Source organism: Camelus ferus, chromosome 3 (assembly GCF_009834535.1).
Source record: "Camelus ferus isolate YT-003-E chromosome 3, BCGSAC_Cfer_1.0, whole genome shotgun sequence".
Taxonomy (NCBI): domain Eukaryota; kingdom Metazoa; phylum Chordata; class Mammalia; order Artiodactyla; family Camelidae; genus Camelus; species Camelus ferus.
The window spans coordinates 1,016,875-1,037,950 of NC_045698.1; positions in this window are offsets into that span (position 1 = coordinate 1,016,875).

A 21,076-nucleotide genomic window follows, 5' to 3' on the forward strand; every position below is an offset into this window, starting at 1 on the left:
AGTTTTCTTCCTCATTATACTTCCGGTCCTTGCCGTGGGGAGGACGGTCACTCTGACGCCCGCAGGTGTGTTAGGAGCCATGGGCTGGGGAAATGTGCGGTGTTTTCTCTCTGCTGTGAAGCAGCGGGCAGCCTTCAGCACCCCCGAGCTGGGCACTCAGTCAGCTCAACGGGACCACTGGACAGTCAGAAATCTGCCCCGTCCCCAGGACAGCGGCCGTCAGACCGCGGGGCACTGCGGAGGGAACCTGCAGACCTGCCGCCGCGGCCGCAGTCGGGAGGATGCGGTGGAGGAGCTGCAGATCCTGCACTCTGCTCTGAGCCCAGCGTCCGGGCAGGGCAGCAGAAGGCCGGCCAGCCTGAGCCGCTCCTTCTCACGACTCCTTCGGGGCTCTGAAGTCAGCTGTCAGAGGCTGCCGCGCCTCCTGCACTGGCTCTGGTCCCCCCAGCCTGCTTGCCCCGTATACACAGGTCACCCTCCTCCCCTACCTGCTGCCCCAGGCAGTCCCTCCGGACCCACAGGAGAGCACCGCATGGGGGGAGGGGGTTGTGTCCATCCTGAAAAGGCCACGTGTCATTGTGTCAAATGCCAAAGAGCTGCTCGCACCTTCTGCATCCGCGCGACGTCGGAGGGAACAGCGCCTGGCTGAGCGGCGCTTTCAGGGCTAGAAAGGGGCCCAGCGGTCAGGCACCTGGGCCGGGTCTCTGCGGCCTCGCGGGGAACCAGGTGGAGGGAGCGGCAGTCAGAGCGGAGGGGACCCGCAGGAGGGGATGTGGTCCCAGGGCAGCCTCAGCCCGCAGCGAGCGAGGCACCAAGGCCTCAGCCCGTCCACTACGAGGACACGAACCTGCCAACTGTCACAGAGGAGCCTGGAAGCGACCTGGGACCCCACGGTAGAGAGGGCTGCGGCCCCGCCCAGTCCCCTGCGGCCCCGCCCAGTCCTCCTGCGCCAAGGGCCCAGCGGAGCCAGGCTGCTCCCCGAGGCACAGAAGCTGCGCTGGTCCGAGGGTGGGAAGGCAGCGACAGTAACTGAGACGCTGCGCGCCTCGGAAGGTCCTGCTCGGCGGGAGTGGGGCCCCGCCCGGCGCACCGCACACAGAGCGGTTTCTGTCATTTCCCCATCGAATCTGCACCGCAGTCCCAAGGACGGCGCCCTGCAGCCCTGCACGGGGGACCTGCGGGTTGTGAACGCCCCTGGTCCACCGCGGGGCTCACAGACCGTGTCCAGGCGGGCGCCACCCCAGAGGCCCTCCCTCCCGGGCGACGGCCGTTGCCAGGCTGCCCGTGTGCTGGAAGCACTTCTGGCAAATACACCTTCAAACAAGGACAGAGAAGGGCGCCGGATGGACAGACGGTGACAGTCCCCTGGGCCAGGCCATCGACACACGCGATGCACACGTACACCTCACACAGACACAGTTCACGCGTGATTCACATGCCGGGGTTGTACACAATCCACACACACGTAACACACACTTTGAACACGCAATTCACAGTGATCCATTCACACACACAGTTCCCACGGCCTCATACACCCCCGGGGTCCTCCCCGCCCCTGACTCCTGCCCCCTCTGCCGTGCCCCTGAGTCCCCACCCCAACCTCCCAGCCTCACCTGGTGTCTGGAGGCCTCACAACTCACATCTGCTTTATTGCTCCGATAAAAATCCAGGCTGCTTGGAAATGTCACCGTTTTCCTGGGACTTTTCTATCTCCTGCCCTGACGGCCACTCTGCACCGCACACATGCACAGTCCGCGTGCACACACCACCCCTGTCCTACTATCCCTGACTGAGGGTCTTCTGGGCACCTGCAGACCAGCCAGCTAGTCTGGTCTGCTAGGGCCTGGAAGGGCCACCCCATGGAGTCCCTACCCTGAGGGACACAGGCAGTGGCCTGTGCAAGGGTTGCCTGGCCTCAGCCGGCATCTGGACTGAGGAACGGACAGGGATCGGGGCACTGGGGTCTGTCCCCCGACCCCCCGGGCTGGGGCTCTCAGCACCACCCTCAGGACAGAGTCCCCCCTCCCCACCTGCATCTCTACTGCTCCTGCCTCTGCATCAAGCCATCCACTGCCCTCTCCGTTCACTGTCCCCTTAGCAGGGTCTCCACGGTCCCCTCCCTCCTCAAGGTGCAGATGACATGGGTCAGTCATGGGCTGGAAGGCCTTCAGTCCTTCCTCATCCCTTGTTTTGTGCGGAGGAACGGGGGCTGCAGCAGCAAGCCTGTGGATGTGGAGCTGGGGACGGAGGAAGATCAGGTGCAGGGGTGCAGCGGGGCCCAGGGCTTTGGTCGGTGATGAGGGACCGGATCACCCTCCCCGAGCCCACGGGCACCTGGGGCTACAGAGGGTCTTGCTGGCACCGAGGCTGGGGCATCCCGGGACCCCTGCTGTGCCGTCCCCAGAGAGGCAGTGAACGCCTGTCCCCAGACACACCTCCACCTTCTCCTGGAACCTCAGGCTGCCCTGACCAGACATTTCAGCCCCAGGACATCCGGCTCCCAGCTCAACTGGATGGGCACAACTCACTTGTGTTCAATAAAGGACAACATGAGATCTCATTAGAGTAACTATGTCAGATTAAATGTGTTTTCGTGAACAAGAGTTGGGCCCCTTTAGGAATGCCTGCAATTTGCTTTGTCTTGCTGAAAACAATATTTTCCCCAAAGACCCCGGCATGGGCCATTACAAAATGTGATTCATATTGCATAAGCTCCGGGCGCTTGGCACAAATGTGGACTCAGGCTGCAGTGCAGCATTTGTGCCCTGCTGTGAGCTCGCTGCCTGTAAGTCATGCGAGCCCCAGGGCGCTCGGCCGCCTCGCCCCCGGTGCACTCCAGCTTCCTGGCTGCAGCAGGGACAGTCTGCCGCCCCCTTTGCCTTGCACAAAGAATGGCCCAACATGCGGCTTCATGCCAGCTCCCCTGAATCTCACACACCACACCTGTCCTTGTCCAGAGACCGCCGGCTTTGCTTGGGATGATGGCGGGCTCATGCAGGGGAGGGAGACAAGAGAGCAGGGGTGCATTCTCAGCATGAGAAGCAAACAAAGGCCTGGCACCCAGGCGTCTAAGGGAAAAACAGACAGCCCGGGAGAGGGACACAAAAAAGACGCACAGGGTTGACACAAATACGGAATCGTTGTGTTGTTGTGTGAAATGATTTGTCACATGCTGATTACATTTCAATAAAAAAAGACTTACAGAGCACTTCACAGCACCGAGATTCAAACAGACAAGAACTGGACAGGGGGGTGAGGGCTCCCACGAGCATCACAGTGGGAGGCACGCCCCACCAGGCGGTGCAGGGGGACATGCTGCCAGTGAGGACGTGGGCAGTAGCACTCCTGCTCCCTCCCATGGCCTGGAGTTAGCCCGGGACGTGGCACAGCCACACCCAGGCTCACAAGTGCACCTGGACCAGGACGCCCACCGGGACCGCTTGTGTGTGGCGGCCCCACGATGGAGACAGCTCAGATGTCTACCAGTGGCGGGATGGATGAATAAAGTCCGGGACAGTCAGGGCATGAAACACCATGCAGCCAGGAAAACAAACCAAGGGAGCCAAGGACCACGCCATGGAGCACCTGGGTGTCCTGCCCCACGGCCCTCAGGACACAGCGGCCCAGCAGCCTCAGGGCAGAGCAGAGATGCCCATCCCCCCCCAGGCCGGTCTGCACTGCGCACTCCAGGGCAGGGCTGGCACCTTCACTTCAGCCATGGATCTGGGGCAGCAGGAGACCCGAGTGATGACAGCTCTCAGTACAGACGCATTCATGCGCATGTTTCCAAAGGAAGCGCGGGGAGGTCAGAGGGAAAATCAGTGACAGTCTCCCGGGGGTGCAGGTAGGAGGGAAGACCTCGCCTCGTACGTTCCATTATATGCTGGGCTCCGGATGCCTTGAAGCTTTGTACAAATGAAGAATAAAATTAAAGCACAGAGAAGAAAACGCAATCCCGGAAAATTGAAAACAAGCTAAAACAAAAGAACCTGATTGTGTATCAAGCTGATGACAAGACCCCCGGGAGAAAAGCATTGTTTCAAGTGACTTGAGAACACAGTGTTTTGACTGTTTGTCCTCCGCGGAAAATACTGTAAGGAAGTTATCCTTAGGGGAGGGGCAGGGGAGACCAGCCAGGCCCTTCAGAGGTAGAGGAGGGGGTGGGGTGCTGGGAGGGAGGGAGACAGACAGAAAGGGGCAGAAACAGAGGGGGAGACAGAGCGTAAACCAGACATCGTGGGCGAGTGTTGACGTCCCCAGGAACACGGGCAGCCCAGGGGAGCCATCCTCATGGGGACCACGCCCAGCAGGGCGGATGCTCGGCTCTCCCCTCCCCCACCACACTTGCAGGCCTTCAGGGTCCTTCCAGCTCCCCATGGCTCCAGGCGGCACCCTTTCCCCTCCTCTTGTCCCCCAACTCCCAGACCCTTACAAAGACCCCTCCTCCGGGGTCCTGCCCTCTGTCTGGTCCCCCGTCCACGTCCACTCCCAACACAGCACCCAGGGGGATCTCTCAAAGCCCGTGCAATGACAGGGAGGGCATAGGTCAGTGGTGGAGCACACGCTTAGCATGCATGAGGTCCTGGGTCCAACCTGCAGTACCTCTATTAAAAAACAAACAAATAAGTAGTGATATTGAGCATTTCTTCATGTACCTATTGATCATTTGTATTTCTTCCTTGGAGAATTGCTTATTTACGTCTTCTGCCCATTTTTGGATTGGGTTGTTTGTTTTTTTCTTATTGAGTTGTATGAGCTGCTTATATATTCTGGAGATCAAGCCTTTGTCGGTTTCATTTGCAAAAATTTTCTCGCATTCTGCAGGTTGTCGTTTTGTTTTACTTACGGTTTCCTTTGCTGTGCAGAAGCTTGTAAGTTTAATTATCACCTCACACCGGTCAGAATGGCCATCATTCAAAAGTCCACAAATGACAAATGCTGGAGAGGCTGTGGAGAAAGGGGAACCCTCCTACACTGCTGGTGGGAGTGCAGTTTGGTGCAGCCACTGTGGAAAACAGTATGGAGATTCCTCAAAAGACTAGGAATAGACTTACCGTATAACCCAGGAATCCCGCTCCTGGGCATATATCCAGAAGGAACCTACTTCAAAGAGACACTTGCACCCCAATGTTCACAGCAGCACTATTTACAATAGCCAAGACATGGGAACAGCCTAAATGTCCATAAACAGATGATGGAATAAAGAAGCTGTGGTATATATACAATGGAATACTATTCAGCCACAAAAATGACAACATAACGCCATTTGCAGCAACATGGATGTCCCTGGAGAATGTCATTCTAAGTGAAGTAAGCCAGAAAGAGAAAGAAAAATACCATATGAAATCTCGCGTATGTGGAATCTTGAAAAAAAAAAAGAGCATAAATACAAAACAGAAACAGACTCATAGACATAGAATACAAACGTGTGGTTGTCAGGGAGTTAGAAATTTGTAGATACTGACAGGCATACACAGAATAGATAAACAAGACTGTACTGTGTAGCACAGGGAAATATATACAAGATCTTGCGGTAGCTCACAGCGAAAAAGAATGTGACAATGAATGTATGTATGTTCGTGTATAATTGAAAAACTGCTCTGCACTGGAATTTGACACAACATTGTAAAATGACTGTAACTCAATAAAAAAATGTAAAAACACACAAACAAACAAATAAAAAATAGACTGTTCTAACATACTTTTTAAAAAGCACACTCACGTACACACATACACAACACACACACACAAACCCTGCAGGCACGTGTGCAGGCACAAGGCAAAGATTACCGCTCAGGAGGAACTGGGTGCAGGGCCGGCTGCGAGACGAGACTTCTGCTAAATAAATAAATAAACCTAATTATTTCTCCTGCCAAAAAAAGTACTCCTTAAAAAGCCACGCAAGCCCAGGCCACCCCCTTGTCTGCTCCCAGCCCCAGAGGCCCCTACTCGTGTGCAGGATGAGAGCGGTTCCGCAGCCTCAGCGCCTGCCTCCCACCCCTCCGGGCCCCTCCCCTCGGGAGCCAGGCCTGCTCTGCACTTGCTGCTCGGCGCGCGGAGGAGGGTGGGGATGCTTGGCTGGCGGAGGGTTCTAGCTGTCTGGGAAGGTCCCACTGTCTAGTGGGAGGCAGTCCCACTGTCCAGGGGTCTCTCTGCCTGATGAGGAGGTCCCACTGTCCCAGGGTCTTTCTGTCCAGGTCGGGGACTCCCAGCTGTCTGGTGGAGGTGTCCCAGCACCCTGGGGGGCACACATCTATTTTTCTCCCTCCTGGAGTCTCCTCTGTGTCCCCTCCAGGGCCAGGTCCAGATGCTGTGACACAAAGAACCAGACAAAGGCCTTTACCCTCTCGGGAATTCTGGGGGAGACAGAAAAACAGGAGCGTCGGTCTAGAGGGTCCAGCTGGTCACAGTGGGGTCACTGCCCTCGCTTTTCCCTGCAGTGGACACAGTGCTGCATCGTGGAGAGTGAAGGATGAGGGGTTAGATCGTCTGAACTGGCAACAAGGCACCTCTGCAGCTCTGATCTTACAAGAAGCATCTCTCCTCCAAGGAGGGGCTCTGCCCTGGGCGGTGCTACGGAGCTCCTGCCAGGCTGGCAGCGTCACATAAATTTTACCTGGAAACCAAGTGCTGGGGTGTTAGGTGCTGCGGGAAAGTCAGGCTCCCATGCAGGTTCTTAGGGAGAATGAGGGAGCAGGGAGAGGGTGAGAACAGGGACCCAACACAAGGAAACAGAAGAGGAAAGAATCTTCTCTTAAGGAGGGTAAACAGACCCGGGAAATGTGAGCTCAGGGCTCCAGGCTCCCACTTGTGAGGTGAGAGGGACCCCGCAGGGTCTGAGCCCCAGTCGCAGAAAACCACCCTTTCTGCCCTGAGCTCAGACCTCGGTCCCCAGAGCTGCTGTCCCTGGACCCCATGGGTCCTTCCCTGAACCCTGGGGCCACCACCACCGGCACCGCCTGCGGGAAGGCCTGGGAGCCACGAGGGGCAGCTGGGCCCCTTGATGGAGGAGCTGTGAGGGAGAAGCCGTCCCAGAGGAGGGGCGGAGCATGCAGGGAGGACGCCTGCTCCCGGCCTGGCACCCCGCGGTCAGCCACCACACGAAGGCTGCGGCTCCGGCTCTGACGTCCCCGTGGTCCAGCTGACCCCAGCACCCAGCCCGACCAGGCTGGCTGCTTCGTGGCGCCCGGGCCCCATCTCAGGGGCCCTGGTGTCGGAAACCGACAAGCACAAGCCGTGTGCAAGCTCGTGTTTCACAAACGGGAGGAGGGACTGCAAACGCTTTAACCTTTTACCTTTGAGGGAAGAGAGGGGAGGGCGGGGAAGGGATGGGGGAAATCCCAGGTCCCTGAGCCCCTTCGCTGTGTTTAGCGGTGACTTTGACACCCTGTAAATATCTTACATAACTGTAAGGAAATTTAAAAAGTTCAGTCCCTAAAAATTGAAAACAAACTACCTGCTCCCTCGGCGTCAAGTGAAGGACGCAGCCCCACGAACTATTCTGAGGGGCGTTTAAACACTGAGGGACCTGATCTCCCGAGCGGGGTGGAAGCTAGAAAAATACAAAACAAAATACAGTCGGTGTCCCGCTGTTCCTGGGGGGTCCCCTGCATCCCGAGGCTCTGGTTGTGAATGTGGGAGAAGGCAGCTGCGTTAGGATGGTTTTGTCCAGAACCAGGATCTTCAGCACCGAGAACAGACTTGAAGACGCCCGCGGTTTAACGCAAATCCAGGCTGACTGGGAGCTCTCGGCGTGAACACAGGGCCCGCTTCTGATAAGAACAACCAGGAGGAGGAGTCTTCCTGAGGTTTACAGAAGGCACAGGGGATGAGGGGCTGTCTAGGCCTGGGACACCGCCATCAAGGTTCCAGTGGCTGGAAGGACGGGGCCCTGCGGGTGTGGCCGCTCTGTGGGGTGAGCAGGCAGCGCTGACCGGCAGCAGTTTGCGCCTCCTGCCCCGGGCCACGGGCGTCTCCTCAGTGACCCCGTCGTTGGCGAACCCACTTTGGCACTCAGAGTCGGGGGATAAGGTCTCCAGAAGCTTCTGCTGGAGGCGAAGGGGACACAGGTGGGCACGTGAGGATCCGTGGACCAGTGCCCACCTTCCTGGGGCAGCCTTCGGCCCCAGCCCGGAGGGAAATCAGGGAGCCCCGGGTCCCTCTCCCCAGTGCCCAGCGGCCCTCTGGTGGCGCTTCCTGCCGGACGGCACCTGGCCGTTTCCCATGCCAGGACTCTGAGTGCCGCTGTCCCCTGGGCTGACTCACCTCTCTGGGCAGCAGAGTGCCGTCCTCTGCCCTGAAACGCAGCGCTGTCACGTGGCTGGAAGGTCTAGCCCCCAGCAAGATAATCCCACCAGCAGCGCAGGGCTTCGTTTCCTTAAAAAACCAAGCCTGCACCCGGGGCAGCTTTGAGACCCTACTGCTCCGGCCTGGCCAGCACCGCGGCGGCTTGTCACTCCATTTAGGTTTTGTTTTGCTTTGTTTTACTCGATGCTTTAATTACCAAAGCAGTGTGTGCTCATTGTAGCAAGTCAAACGGGATAATGAAAAAGTTGGCCGTCTCCATCCTGGCCTTCAGACCCACCTCTCCGAGGCGCGATGGTGGGAACCGGGTTGTCGCCTCTCTGCGCATTTCTCTACACGCGTGCAAACATGTGCACAAGTCGAATTACGTGAGTGGCTCGTTTTCTGTCCTGCTGTGACTTTTAAACGAAACCAGAGCCCACACTGCAACTGTTGCTGCTCAGAACATTTTTTTTTCCTCTTAATACACTTCTCGGGCTGCTTCTGAGACAATGCCTTCTGCTGAAAGATAACATATTAGGAGGATCTTTTGAAAGGGACTGTGCATCAAAAACATGAAAATCAGCCATTTCCTGTGGCTTAACCTGCTATCTGTTCTAACGCTTGCAGGAATGAAATAGTTGTTTCAAGGGCTGCTTACCCTCCGCGGTGGACGCCGCCCAGCGGTAACCAGCATCGAGGCTGCAAATGACAAACAGCTTTAGTGTTAAGAATTGCAGTTCGGGGGACACAGGCTCAGGGGAAACCAGAAGAGTGTTCCGGGGAGGAGGAAGTGTCAGGGGCTTGTAAAGGCAAAAAGCCCTGGGGTTGTTGCCGTCGCCCGGGGAGGACTCTGGTCTGTCCTCAGGGTAGGGGTCGGACAAGTGGAATGGCTGCCGTGAGTCACTTTAGGGTGGGGGCCCACAGGTACCTTGAGTTTCTGGCAGACGCCCCAGATGCCTTCGTTAGGACAATGACTGAGCAAAAGGTCCAACTCCGCCCTGGCTGAGGTGTACCTGAGTCCCTGTCCTCAGCGGCCTCTGGGCCCCACTTTAGAGACTCTGAGCAACACTGACTCTATTTCCAATCTCCTTCCACAGACAGACCATCCATGCACCCTCCCAGGGTGGACGGACCATGTATTCAACATCTGTCCATGGGAGACAGTCAGGACGTTTCCACGTTGGTCCGATAAACATCCTTAAACGTTTATTTCTGTATGCAAATGCTAACGTTTATGTATGAAAAATTCCCCGAAGTGTGACTGCCGGGAGAACACGCTCACTTCTAATTCAGGGGACGTGGCCAGATCGCCTTCTCTAGAGGTCGTTTCAGGTCACGGTCCCCAGAAGCCCCCAGGAGCACCGCCGTCCCCCTCAGCCCCCGCAGCACCGGGCAAGGGGAGGCGGTGGTCCTCGGGTGGGCTGGTCGTGGTCGGGGCCACGTCCCCAGCCCTGGTGACGCCGTGCCTGCCAGCCCTCGTCTGCTGACCGGCCTGTCCCCTTGGGCAGGCAGGCCTCCGGCCGCTGGCTGCTCTCCCCTTGGCACTCTGGTCCTTTTCCGCATGAAAAGTGAGGAACTTTTCTACACTAAGGAGATTAGCCCTTTGCCATACACCCTGCAGACATTTTTCTCAGTCTTACCACTTTTTTATTTGCATAACATGTCCTTGCCTTATGAAAACACACAACTCATATAGTAAAACGTATCTAATATTTCTTGGAGATTTTGGGTTTCTGTTTTGATTAGGAAAATCTCCTCCAGCTTCTGGGTTATAAAATATTATGTTGGCGTTTCCTTGGTGACTGTTGTTTTATCCGTCACTGTTTAGTCTTCAAGCCAGAGCGTCTTATTCCGTGGAGGATGGGGCAGAGTGGCGTTTGTCTGCTCAGCCGGCACGGGGCCTCCGTCCCGCCCGCAGCGTCCATCGCTCTCACCCCGAGTCAGCGCACAGTCGCCTCCTCAGAGATCCGAACTCCTAACTCCCTTCACCCTCGTTTACTCTTGATCCAAACCAAACCAGAAGACTGTACACACGCACAGCCCTCCAGACCCAAACTCCTCCGACTGCCAGAAGGTGTGCTTGGAAAACAACACACTTCCACAGCACTGGCAGGCGGAGGGGTCTCTTCTGCCCAGGACATGAGACCCTTTTCTGAAAATGAGCCCTTGGTCCCTGGGCCTGGGAGCCGTGAGCATCTACCCTGAGGGCTCAGCGTGGAGGTCAGGTGCTCCAGAGTCTGCCCACTGGAGGGTGACTGCACGGAACACCCTTTCTCAGTTCAGATGGCCCAGGGTGGTGGGGGTCAGCCAGAGTAGGGGGTGTGTCTGCGCATTTGTGTGTGTGTGCACGTGAGCGCGCGTGCACGTGTGTGCATGACTGTGTGTGCGCGTGCGTGCGCAGGCATGTGCACACGTGTGCCCGTGCGCTCCCTCTCACCAGGGCCTCTACCTGGAGTCTCATTAACCCCCGTGGAGGTTTCAGCAAGCACCCGACAGCCAGAGTTCGGAGTGCACTACCAGGGATCTGACGGGCTCCATCAGGCGAGGCCTGTGTGTCCCGTGGGGAAGCCGGCCTGGCTGTGGCCTCCTGCCTCTTGGGGTGACCGATGGGCACTGTGACCAAGAACCTCGTGGTTCTGGGAGGAGGCAGGCCTGGGTTTCATCAGAACTTTGCTGGGCTCACTCGTTCGCGAGCTCGCGAGCCTCAGCTGGGACGGGGTGCTTGGGACCAAGACCTTGGGGCCCAAGGAGCCAGAGGAGGGCTCTCCGTCCTGTCGGGAAGGTCTGCGGCCAGTCCTCCGCACTCCCTCCCGGCCTTGAGGGCGCCCGGCGTGCGGCCTCTGAGCAGAAGTGACTTCATGCCGTTTTACAGAAGGAGGCTCACACAGCAGACATTTAATTATTCTAAGAAAGTGGGGAAACCCACGTTTCTGACACATTCCGACAGCGCGGCCAGCCTATCCCAGTGATGGGGTTTATTTTGAGAAGTGCAAAGTCTTATTGAAAAGTATTAAAAGTTAATACTAAGTTCAGATCCAAAAATGATTGTTGCACGTGGGCAGTAAATTCCACGTGATTTGAGACCTTGAGTCGCCTTTATTTCCAGATACATTTTTCATCCAGAATATGAACAAAGTGCTAACTCTTCACAAAATGTTGTTTTTCTAAGTTAAAAAAAGTCCCTTCTGTGTAGTGTTTGGCAACAGAACAGAAGGAAAATCCATGCAAATTAAATGTTTTACTGTGCTCAGTTCCATAATGAGAAGCCAGCGGAACCAGTGGGGTGGGGAGGGGAGTAAAAGCCACGTTGGCTTTAGTTTATAGGAGAGAAATCCAACCCGATGCGGTTTCAACCCCGCGAAATGCTGATCCGTGCGCGTGCCGCCAGCCCAGCAGGGCCTTCGCAGCCCACGGTGCCCTGCGGCCTTAGGCCCGGCAGCGCGCCCTACCCAGTGGGAGCGCTTTGGGGAAAGCCCCACGAGGCGGTGAGAGTAGATCAGACAGTGCAGGAACACATGGAAAACAAGGGAGACTCAAAAATGAGCATTGCCGGCAGGTGGGCAATGCCCCCGGGGACGGCGTCCTAGAGTAGGAGGCCGCAGCCGCCCAGGAGCACCCGCCCAGTGCCCGGGGAAGGGCTGCTCCGTCGTTCACGCTCAGGCTGGCTGTCCATCCGTCCGCAGCAGGAGCTCAAGTGAAACCCTGGGCCCCGCTCCGTGGATCAGGTTAGGGTTATGAAAAGTTATTTTCAGGTTTCTGGTGGCCGTTCAGTCCTCCTGCTAAGTCAGGAGAATCTGGGCCTTTCCTGGGGGGCTGGCACCACTCCCACAGCTGGGATTTGGGGCGGAAGAGGCCCGGTCTAACCTTGGTGGCACCAGGGGCAGGGCTTATGTCATCGTCTGGTCAGTTCGGGCTCCCAGGGCAGTGGGGCCACCTGGATGCCCATAGCCCTCTGCCCTCGAAGGCCTCATCTGGAGGGCTTTTGGGGCACAGGGCACCCTTGTCACCCCCTCTATAAATTCAAGGACCGAGTGCAGTGGGCCCCCAAGCTTGTGACTCCCCGGCCGGCCGTCCTGGGTGCGCTTGGTCCTGTTGCTCCCAGTGTGTCCATGTCCAGTGTCACATTCTGTGGGAACCCCTGCAGGAAGCAGTTCCGCCTCCCCTGCTGGGGAAGCCCGCCTGCCCGCTTCTGGGATGAAGGCATCTCAGGGGTCTGGGCTGGTGGCAAAGGGCCAGGGCCAGTTTCATCTTGGCTACTGCCACCCTGGGGGACCTGGGCTGGACGGGCTGCACTCCGGGCCATCACAGAGGGGCAGGGACAGGAGAATCCTGCCAGCTGGGGTCCTGGATGGAGGGTCATGCCAAAGACCTGCCCCTGGGGCAGCATACAGCCCACCTACCTGGGCCCTCCCCCTCCCCACTCTGGGTGATGGTGCTGCTGACTCCAAAGCTGTGCGCTCTCACCGTCTCTCAGAGACCATCCTGCTGGGCAGTGCGATGCCCTCTGCTCCTCGTACAGAGTAGCCTTCGTTCCTGCGGCATCAGTGGAACCTGCGACCTGGTCACAAATCCACGCCGGCATGACTTAGCTCTTTCCCACAGGGGCGACCTGGGTTTCTAGGTTCTTCTGCCTTCAAGAACCAATGGGAGGGAGAGATATCCCCTCCCCCATCTCAGTGCATCCTTCAGGCCCCCTGCTAATTTCCAACACCCACGTAAGCTGCACATCGGGGCTGACGCCAGGGCGGTTTCACAACGCTCACCCCCCAGAAGCTGGGATTCCACCTTCAGGGGTTGAGAACGGTGGGTCGGCCAGGGTGGGGGCTCTGACTGCCGGCGCGGGTGTCTAAGTCACCGCGGAGATGTGGATGAGCACCCCGGGGCCGCAAGGGCATGTGTCCTGCACTTCCCGGGACGGCGGTGGCAGCCACCCCTCCAGGCCCTCCTCCACCCCCCGCACTTGCCCCTCCTTGGGGCCTCTGGGGACCTCGGAACGCTCTCTGCGCAATGGCTTTGTCTTGACCCCCGCGTCAGCGCCCACCTGGAGATCAGGGACTAGCTGGCTTCACGTAGAACACAGGGGGTCTCCTTCAGTTCCACACGTGCCCGGCCTGCCCTGCCTGGAGGGGCCGCTCCCCCAGGGGGGCTACCAGTTGCCTTTGGTGCAAGGGGGTTGGGGGGCAGGGTGGATGCCTCTGAGGATCCGGAAGCAGGAAGCCCCAGAGGGAGGTAGAGGTGTCCATGGGGAGGGGTCACCATGGACGCTGAGACCTGCAGACCCTCCTTACTGATCACAAGGGCTCCTATTAAAGGTCTGGCCCTCCAGGGGTCGTGGACAGAAGCAGAGCAGAGGGTTGGCCTCAGGTGTGTTTGTTCCCGCATAGTTATGGGTTAGGTAGGTGCACACCAGGCCCTTCCCAGGGTCCCATTGTCTCCGCTTGGCAGGTGGAGGGCACAGCCGGCCATCAGCTCTGCAGGCACCCCGGGCAGCAGTGGCCCCACACGCCGGCATGTGCGTCCGTGGATGGGGATTGGCCTGGACGCTCACTGACCAGCTGTGAGTACTTGGGAGGGGCCCTGGGAGGGAGAAGGCAGTGGATGTGCATGAGGGTTACCGCCCTGGGCCAGTGGCGGGGGCCGAACCGTCCTGACCGTGTCCCCGCGTGGGCAGTGACTGGCTGGGCTGGAAGTCCAGAGGCATGGTCCCAGCTGCGGCCTCTCGGCTCCTCTCCCTGGAGGGTGGCCTGTCAGGCTGCCGTGGGCAGTCGTGGTGGGCCAGCTCAGCCTGCACTGCAGCAGAGCCTGCTCCCGGGTTTGGGGGGCGGCAGCAGCCCCGGCCCGTGGTGCCTCCTCCTGCCGCGGGTTGGAAGCCGGGTTCACAGGTGTTTTCTGGCCCACTTCACTTGCAGCCTGCCTGTGGGTTCTGCCTCGGCTGCACAAATGTTGTTGAAGGGGCGTCACGGGCCCCGCCGAGAGCTGCGTGGCCGCCTGGCCGATTCCCCAGTGTATCTCCGACTGGGGAGACCTTCCAGCGGGGCCGCGGGGCCGCGGGAGGCGAGTCTGCCGGGTGGGAGCTGGCCTGTGGAGGACGCGCAGAGACTTTGTCCCTCGGCAGCTGTGGCGTCTCCCCTGCCCTGCCCTTCTGCCCGGAGAGTCTCCACTGCCCGGGTGGGATCCAGGTGCCGGGGCCAAAGCACGAGGGCCGGGACCTCTGAGCTCCGTCCAGTGGCAGTAGCGGGGGGGGCGCACGCCCCGGGCAGCTGACGGGACAGCCCCTCCCGCGGGGGCTGCACACCCAGGTCTCCAGGTCCCAGCAGTGGGGGGGTGGTGGGGCGTGCGTGTCCCGGGAAAGCCCGGTGTCCATAGAGGGCAGTCTTGGCGCACTGAACGGACGGCCGCCGCGCCCAGGGCCGCTTGTGTTCTCACTTAGCAGAAAAATGTGCTATAGATTCGCCATTACAGCAAAATCAACATGGCTTTTTTATTAAGAATGTCCCAGAGCCAGCTATTTGTGTTTGTGTCACAGCTGTGGATGGTGTTCCTTTCAGGACAAACAGCGTTCCCTCTTTGCTGCAGAAGAAGGCTGTGTTGGTTGGAAGTGAGAGCGAGCAGCTGCAAAGCTGAGCCTGCCTGGACGGTGAGAAAACACTGGGCACAGCCGGCCCCGGATGGAGGGGAGCAGCGGTCCACTCTCCGGATTTCCTGGCGGGAAGAGGGAAGCCCCATCTGCAGACTCGGACACAGAGGCCTGGCCTCTGGGCCAGGGAGAGACGGGCAACGGAGCCTGTCCCATCCCTTGCTCCTCCTGATGCCACCATGACCACCATGCCACTGCCAGGTCAGGCCCGGCCAGGGCCAGAGCACCTGCAGGTCCGCTCTGCAGAGTGTCTGGCACTGACCCCAGGAGGCGCGTCCTGGGGGGCGGCACCTCTGCAGCTCTAGAGGGCAGTCCTTTCACCAAAAAGACCAGGTTGGACCCACCGATGAGCCTAATCTTTTGAGGAAGTTGACGGGCAGAGAAAGAATTATCAGGGAAGGGAGGGACTTTGAGTAAAGCAAATTGGATGGGGGTGGGCCTCATCCAATCAGTTGAAGGCCTTTAGAACAAAGACAGGTTTCTCCTCAGCCTGTAACACAGAAGTCCTGCCTGAGTTCCTGGCCTGCCAGTCTGCTCTGCAGATTCCCCGTCAGCCCCCAGCACATCCTGAGCCGCTTCCTTAGAGTCTCTGTGTGTAGAAGAACACATACATGACTACTGGTTCTGGTTCTCTGAGAGCTCTGGCTACTTCAGCCCTGAGGACACCTGTGTCCTCAGCCAGTGGGCCAGAGCGAGATCACACGGCCATGCCGAGCTGCTCTGCAGGCCTGGACAGTGGACGTCTCATCTGTCCTACCCCCGAGGTGGGCGGGGGGCGCTGGGGCGTCTGCTGTGTCCTCCGCGCTCTGCAGTCCACGCACTCCAGATGCGGTGGGATCACAGAGGACCAGGAGCTCCGAGCTGCCCCTACCCCCCTATGACACGAGTCTGGAATGGTCCCGAAAGACCAAGGTGATTTCTGGAGCCCACTTTGCACGCTTGAGAGCTTCACCTGCAGGGACCTGGCTCCAGGTTGTTTTCAGAACGTTCAGATGAAGGAGAGGAGCGAGCCTTCCCATGACTCATCCGTCCCCCAAATTCTGCTTTTGTTCGATTACCCACGACCTCACAAGGAACGAGGCTGACAGAGTTTTAAACTCCTTTTGCTCACTGTCATCACTGGCCCTCTATATGGCCAGGTTTGAAGGAACAATACAGTGATTTTAAGAAAAAAGGAAACAATTCTAGGTTGAATGGGAAACGCATTCCTAATGAAATCTGTTACGTTTCTAGGTACGTAGTGTCCTCCTATGAGTGAAATGAAACGCTGCGGTGGATCGGGCACGCGCGGTTGACCGAGTGCAGCATCGCCGACAGACAGAGGCCCCAGAGCGCTAAGCGAGCAGGGGCACTTCAGAGTCAGCTCCGTGTTCTACGCACGGAACTTGTTGCCCCACGTGCTGAGAAATCAGGTGGCTTCAAAGGGGGCTCTACTTTTTTTTCTTTTAAAGCAGAAAATCAGGTGCCTCACTTCGGCTAAGCTATTATTTTGGTTGGGAGTGAGAGAAAGAGATGAAAAAACACTTCATTAAAAAGCAGCAAAGCAGATGGAAATTAAATCCTATAAAAATAGAAGCCACATCTGGACTAACATCTCGAGAGCCAACTGGGTATCTGCACCAATGAAGCACAGCCCTGTCCTAACTCCTGCCAGTTCGCTTGGTGTGACGCAGAAGTGAAGGGTCCTTCCTGCAGGAAGGACCTGCACCCGGTGGGGGCGTCAGATGGGGCGACACCTGGAGACACGCATCCGGGGGCCAAGGGAAGGTTCCCTGGGGATCTGTGAAAGCACCTCCGCCTGGTCTGACTGTCGCAGGTGGTGGCCGAGGGGCTGGTCCCTGGCCTAGGGGGTGGGGGTGGCAGCAGAGTCTCTGAGGGTGTGGTCTGGGTTCCTGCGCCCACCTGGATGGAAGCAAGACCCCTGCTACGGGACCGGGAGCCCACCAGCCCCGGAGGAGGGTGCAGGCGAGACGCCGGGTGGCAGGAGGCAGGGAGGGGAGGCTCACCTGTCAGGTCAGGGAGCAGCACCCAAGTCTGGATTAGGGTGTCCGGGGGAGCCCCGACTCTGCTGTGGTTGTCCAGGGTCAGCTCAGACTGTTGGAGGCTGCCTGGGAGGCTGAAGGTCCAGGGAAGCCCTGTTTGTCCAGGGAAGGGAGGACAAGGCTAGAAGAAGACGGCTCGTCTGCCCAGCGTGGTGTCCGGGTGCTGGCGACCTGGGGTCCTGAGCTTGCGGTCACAGAAAGAGCTGCAGCTCTGGGCACCGAGCCAGCAAGGATGGGGACTGACATGGAGCAGGACTGGCAGGGATGGGCGAGCCACTGTGAGGGCAGCCGGGAGGAGTGAAGCAGCTGCCTTGGTCCCTCCGCTGCCCCCGGGCCTCAGTGACCGCCTCTCAGAGGAGGCCGGACTTCCTGAGGGGATGGCGAGGATGTGCCGCCACCACGATAGTGATGGCCTGGTGTCTGGACAGCGTCCACGGGCCGGCGAGCTGTCCACTGAAGAAGCCAGGACACTTGTTTCTCACAGTCCTGCAGGCTGGATGTCCAAGATCACAGTGCCAGCTGATTTGGTTTCCGATGAGGCCTCCTTTCTGGCTTTTAGACAGCCACCTTCTCGTCCTCACATGGACCCCTGGCGTGCGCACAGAGCAAGTGAGCGAGAAAGAGAGTTTCTGGTGTCTCTTACGAGCCACCAGTCCCATCAGATCAGGACCCCGTCCTTATGGTCTCATTTATCCTAATCGCTTCCTCAGAGCCTCATCTCCCAGTACAGCCTCACTGGGGGGCTAGAGTTTTAACTTACGAGTTTGGGTGGAGTGGGGGTTGGGGGTGCACGTTCAACCTGCAGCTGAATTTCCCACGTAAGAGCCGTCAGCCACGAGGCCTGGACTCCTGGCTCCTCCGTCAGGTCACAGCTGCCCTGGGCATCCCTTCTGCACCTGTGTCCCCTGTGTCTCCTGTGCCCTGGAGGAGAAGTGCTGGAAACCACCCCTCAGACCCCCTTGGTTCACGGCAAATGTCCAGCACAGCGAGGAACCGGAGGTGGAAGGGAGGGAGGAAGGGAAGGGGGAAGGGAGGAGGAAGGGAAGCTCGTCTCCTGTCACTGGCATCCCAAATCCCTCGCTCCGAGAGCACAGTCATCTGCAGAGACGACATACAGAAGCAGAGGACAGAAAGAAATGGCGCGGTTCAGCTCATGTGTGTTAGTGAGGTGAAGCCCCAAAAGCAGCGTGGTTGGAAGGGAAGAGAGGGCAGCAGTGCCCACTGACGGAGGGCAACTATCACCCCAGCCAGCGGGGAGTGTGCTCCCTGGGTGAGTGGACACAAAGAACAGTTCAGGGCCTGGTGGAGTCAAAAGGAAGGTGCCCGAAGCAAAAACAGACACACAGATCAACGGAACAGGATAAAAAGTCCAGAAATAAATCCATGCATTTATGGTCAATTGATCTATGACAAAGGAGGCAAGAACACACAATGGAGAAAAGACAGTCTCTTCAGTAAGTGGTGCTGGGAAACCTGGACGGCTCCATGTAAAAGAATGAAACTAGAACATTCTCTAACACTGTATGCAAAAATAAACTCAGAATGGATTAAAGACCTAAATGTAAGACCAGATACTATAAAACGCCTGGAGGAAAACATAGGCAGAATTGTCTTGGACATAGATCACAGCAATGTATTTTTGAACCAGCTCCTGCAGTGATGGAAATAAAAGCAAAAATAAACAAATGGGGTCTAATTAAACTTAAAAGGTTTTGCACAGCTAAGGACACCATAAATAAAATGAAAGAGAGCCTACATAATGGGAGAAAATGTTTGCAAATGATGGGACTGACAATGGGCTAATTTCCAAAACATACAAACAGCTTATACACCTTAATATTAAAAAAAAAACAAGTAACCCAATCAAAAAATGGGCAGAAGACCTAAATAGACACCTCTCCAAAGAAGACATGCAGATGGCCAACAGGCATCTCTAATTGTTAGAACAACGCAAATCAAAACGACAACGAGGTATCACCTCACAGCAGCCAGAACGGCCATCATTAAAAAGTCTACAAGTAATAAATGCTGCAGAGGGTGTGGAGAAAAGGGAAACCCTCCTACGTCGTCAGTGAGAATGTAAACTGGTGCAGCCACTATGGAGGACAGTACAGAAGTTCCTTAAAAAACTAAAAATAGATTTACCATATGATCCAGCAATCCCACTCCTGGGCATATATTCAGAGGGAACCTTAACAAAAAGAAACATGCATCCCAGTGTTCACAGCAGCACTATTTAAAATAGCCAAGGCATGGAAACCACCCAAATATCCATCAACAGATGACTGGATAAAGAAGATGTGGTATATTTATACAATGGAATACTACTCAGCCATAAAAAAGAATAAACGAATACCATTTTCAGCAATATGGATGGACCTGGAGATCATCATTCTAAGTGAAGTAAGCCAGAAAGAGAAAGAAAAATACCAGATGATATCACTTATATGTGCAATCTAAAAAAAGGTGACACGAACGAATTTATCTACAAAACAGAAACAGACTTACAGACAGAGAGAATAAACTTATGGTTACCAGAGGGTAAAGGGGGATTTCAAGAGTGAATGAACACAGTGGAACAGAACTCATATTTAAATCTGTAATTTAAGAAATATAAGAAAAGCCATTCTCCATATTGAAAGATGTTATCATGTGTCCAAGAAAATGGACTTGGAACATTAAAATCAAATACAAAATTGGTGGTAGGCAGCTAAAATAGCTCTTAGAAGGAAACTTGTAACTTTAACACCAAAACCAGACATAAAGGAAAGTCTCTCAACAGTTTTCTCCGCTTCCTCCTGGAGAAGCGAGTGAAAGAGGGGTATTGAGGTCAAGGTAAGTAAGGAAAAAAAGAAATGATAAACGTAGACAAGAAAATCAATGACGTCTAAGACAGCCAACAGAGAAAAATCTACAAACCCAGAATCTGTTCTTTGTAAAGGTTGATAAAACTGGTAAGACTTGAACAGAACAGATGAAAAAACAAAAGAAGACAGAAATCACCAGGAGCAGGAGCAGGAGCAGAGGCGGCACCACCCCAGACCCAGCGGGCACCGAGGGCACTGCGGGCATGGGAGCGGTCCTGTGCTCGAGCACCTGACAACCTGGGTGAGCTGGCACCTTCCAAAAGGCACAAGCTTCCAAAGCAAACTCCAGGAAAACTAGAAAATGTGCAGCCTTGTGTTTGTTCAAGACAGTGGGTTAATAATTAAATAGCTTCTTACAAAGGAAATAAACAAGTTTTTACAAAGAAAACGCCAGGCCCCAAATCCCTCACTGGTGAATCCTATCAAGCACATGAGGGGGCGACATCAATCCTACGGAAACGCGTTCAGAAATCAGGGGAGGTGTCACTTCCACGCGTGTTTTATGAGGTTACTATAACCAAGATTCCAAAGCCAAAGACATCGCAAGTTTATGGAGCAGTATCTTCTGTGAATATAAATGTAAAAGTCATTAGCAAAACATGAGTATGTCAAATCCTGTAACACGTAACAAGATTAATACACCAAGATCCAGCTGGCTGTGTCCTGGGCATGGAAGGCTGGTCTAGCATAAGAAGAGCAATCAAGGCACCTCACCACGGTCAGAGGTCGAGGGAGAGCAGCTATCAGCTATTTCAGCAGATGCAATAAGCCACTTGACAAAATGCAACCGCTGTTTATAATCTTAAAAAAATCTTAGCAAACGAGGAAAAGCAGTTTTTCCAACTGGATCGAGGGCTCTCAGGGCAGCTCATCAGTGCTGCACAGAGGTCTTGCCCGTGCAATCAGACAAGAACAAGACGCAAGAAGTCAGATTCGAACGAATGAGGGAAGGCGCTGAACACCAGCTGGTCTACACTAAGTGATTTCCCCTTATGTGAGATCCTTGGCCAAGCCGTGCTGGTGAGCCCAGACCTCGGGCAGGCGGCTGGGGCAGTGGGGGGCTGCCGGGAGCGCCCGCCGTGCGGAGGTCAGTCCCCGTTCCTACAGAGCCCATGTCTGTTTTCTCAGAAGGCTGGGGTAATATATAATAGTTTCCTTTTAACCCTGTATGTGATCTCCGAGTTTCCAGAAGCAACTATGAATTGTGCTTGTAATTCAAAATATCAAATGACCCAGTGCAGTCC